Source organism: Zalophus californianus, chromosome 11 (assembly GCF_009762305.2).
Source record: "Zalophus californianus isolate mZalCal1 chromosome 11, mZalCal1.pri.v2, whole genome shotgun sequence".
NCBI lineage: Eukaryota > Metazoa > Chordata > Mammalia > Carnivora > Otariidae > Zalophus > Zalophus californianus.
Window position 1 is genome coordinate 99,357,724 of NC_045605.1, and position 3,714 is coordinate 99,361,437.

Consider the following 3,714-nt stretch of genomic DNA (forward strand, 5'->3'; position numbering starts at 1 on the left):
GATGATGTAATATGTAAACAAGAGGTATTAAATTTAACAGAAAATAAACTGGAAGTTCAACCACATAAAGTGCCACTACTTTTCACACAGCAAATTTAGCTGACAATGAAGTGAAATAATTTATTTAATCTGTTTGTACAGGGTAATGCATTCACTTGGACCCCACTTTTTCATCGCTGCCTATCTCTTCAGGACCAAAGGTATCCATACATCATTGTAAGAGACAAACATGAGGATATGATTGAGTAAATCATATATTCAAAAAAATATTGTCTTTAAAATCTATAAATAAAAACCGAAATGTCAGTGGTGCCATCAGATTTAGGCTTATATAGGATTTGAATGGAAAATGTAACTGAAGTCACCACATTTATATTGATGGGCTTCACAGATGATTTTAAGCTGCAAGTTTTCCTATTTTTGCTATTTCTAGCAATCTATCTTTTTACTCTGGTAGGAAATTTGGGACTGGTTATATTAGTCATTGAGGATTCTCGGCTCCATAACCCCATGTACTATTTTCTGAGCATGTTATCATTCCTGGATGCCTGCTATTCTTCAGCTGTCACCCCAAAAATGTTAGTAAATTTCTTATCCGAAGATAAAACCATTTCATTCCTTGGATGTGCAGCAGAAATGTTCTTTTTTATTACTTTTGGGACCACGAAATGCTTTATTTTAGCTGCAGTGCCATATGATCACTTCGAAGCAATCTACAACCCTCTCCTGTATTCAGTTAGAATGTCACCCAGAGTCTACGTGCCACTCATAATTTCCTGCTATGTTGCTGACATCCTACATGGTACTTTACACACTATGGCTACTTTTACTCTATCCTTCTGTGCATCCAATGAAATTAGGCATGTCTTTTGTGACATCCCTCCACTACTCGCCATTTCTTGTTCTGACACCCACACAAACCAGCTGCTAGTTTTCTACTTTGCCGGCTCTATTGAGATATCCACTATCCTGATAGTCTTGGTCTCTTATGGTTTCATTCTGTTGGCCATTCTGAGGATGCATTCTGCTGAAGGGAGGCAGAAAGTCTTTTCTACATGTGGCTCACACCTAACTGGAGTGTCAATTTTTCATGGTACGGTTCTCTTCATGTATGTGAGACCTAATTCCAGCTACATTTTGGATCATGATATGATAGTGTCAGTGTTTTACACAATTGTGATTCCCATGCTGAATCCCATCATCTATAGTTTGAGGAACAAAGATGTGAAAGACGCAATGAAAAGAGTATTTGGTAAAAACTGCTTTGCCAATAAAGTATACTTTTCACACTAAACATCAAATTGAAAAAAATTAAGACTGATGTAATTGTCTTCATATCAAAGAACTATGATTAAATTGTTTTGTTTTCATTTATTAGTGTCTTTCTATTCTTCTTGGACATTTTTAAAATAAAGATCAGAGTTAACTCACTGCCAATGGAGTTTTTAAACAAGCAGAAACTGTCATCGATTTGCTTCTCTGGACTGAATAAAGGAAAACCCATTTAAGATGGAGTGAGGAGGCCAGCAGGAGGAGCATTACACTCTACCACTTGTGGTCAGCAACAGAACCAACAGGAAGAGATGTATCTTGTATTTCCAGCAGGAAGAATTCTATACTTTACTAACCACAGCAAGAGGAAGAAAGGTTTCCTCCTCCCCTGCAAACAGCCCAGCCAATGAAAGATTGTCACAACCCAGCCAATGAAAAACCACTGTACTTGGAACTCTCAATTTAATCCAATAGACTTTTGCTCATAACAGCCTTTCCCAACTCCCGTCTTCCTCTATAGAAGAGCAGCTCCTCTCCTTTGTTGTCTGGACTTGCCAATGTTTTAACCCTAGCCTGCATGGCCCAAAGTGCAATTCTCTGCTACTCTTGAATAAACCCATTTTGCCACTAAAATAACCGGCTGTTTTATTTTTAAGGTTAGCACTCCTTAATTATATGCGCATAAACATGCACAAGCACACATGCTTATAAAATATATATGCCGATACTTGTATTGGTTTGCTAGGGCTGCCACAACAAAGTACCACAGGCAGGTTGGTTAAACAACAAAAATTTTATTTTCTCACTGTTCTGGATACCAGAAACCTAAGGTCAAGGGGATGCCAGGGTTGATTTCTCCTGAGACCTCCCTCCTACATTTATAGATGGTAGTCTTCATCCTTTGTCTTTAAGTGATCTTTTTTCTCATGTCAGTGTCTTAATCTCTTCTTCTTAAGAGGCTAAGTCATATTGGATACAACATCGTTTGAAGCTAGTTACTCCTCAAAAACCCTATCTCTATATACAGTTATATTCTGACGTATTAGGGGATAAGATTTCAGCATACAAATATTGGGTTTATTTACACCCACACATACACACTCGTGGAGTCCATATGCATGTAATCTTTACGTTTAATTGTCTAGTATTATCTTTCATCTCCATATAACTCAAATTGGATAGGTACCCATAGTTGTAATTTTAAGTAAACGTTATACTTATATCTGACTAGCTTGAGCAAATACCACCTCATTCATAGCAAAACCACAGATCACATAATCCCAATTCACTTTTCAAGGAGTCACTCGTACCCAACTCCTGATCAAACGCTCCGGTCTAACCTTGAATATGTGCGTTGGTAGCAGTCTGATCCGAGCCTCTGATTCTGGGACAACAGATCGTGTGTTCAAGTGCCTGGGGTCATTACTGTGCTCTTTGTGAGGATGCATTTCTCCCCCTTTTATTATGTCATACAGAGCATGGACATTAAATCCACTTTTACTTCCACATAGACCACAGAGACCAGGCTTTAGCAATAATCTAAATTATACTTAAAATCACAAAAAAACAAAAGACAAGCACAATTCAGGATAAGGAAAAAATAGCTAAACACAACTAAACCCCAACCCATCTTGACAGGTTTCTCTACAGTCTTGCTTGGTTCAAACTCAGCTTTGGCTCTGGTCTCCCTACCACCCTCTGATGCCCTTTCACGTGGCACCACTCCTCAGTGCCTAGACCTGAGAACCAAGGCACAGAAGAGAGTCTCTACTATACAGACCTTTAGCCCTGCTTTCAACAGGCCTTATTTGCACTGTAAGGATAGATCCCCTTCAAAGTTAATTATAGGCACACCTCAGAGACATTGCGGATTTAGTTCCAGACCACTGTAATGAAGTGAATATCACAAGTAAGCAAGTCAAATGAGTTTTTTGGGGTTTTTTTTTCTTGGTTTCTCAGTGCATATAAGAGTTATGTTTACACTATACTGTAGCTTAAGTGTGCAATAACATTATGTCTAAAAAAACAATGTTCATACCTCAAGTTAAACATACTTTATTGCTAAAAAATGCTAACCATTATTTCAACTTTCAACAAGTTATAATCTTTTGGCTGGTGGAGCGTCTTGCCTCAGGGTTGATGGCTGCCCACTGATCAGGGTGGTGGCTGATGAAGGTGGGGGCGGCTGTGACAATATCTTAAAATAAGACAACAGCGAAGTTTGCTGCATTACTGACTCTTCCTTTCATGAACGATTTCCCTGTAGCAGGTAATGTTGTGTGATAGCATTTGACCCACAGTAAAAGTTTCCAGATTGGAGTTAATCCTCACAAAAACCTGCTGCTGCTTTATCACCTAAGTTTTCAATTCAACAATCTTTACAGCTTCACCAGGAGTAGCTTCCATTTCCAAAGACCACTTTCTTTGTTCATCCATATAAAG

General features: G+C 38.5%; 1 pseudogene; it reads left to right on the forward strand.

The window, feature by feature from the left end:
• Positions 1-285: 285 nt before the first annotated feature.
• LOC113913564 lies at positions 286-1,293 on the forward strand (annotated as a pseudogene).
• Positions 1,294-3,714: the final 2,421 nt, after the last annotated feature.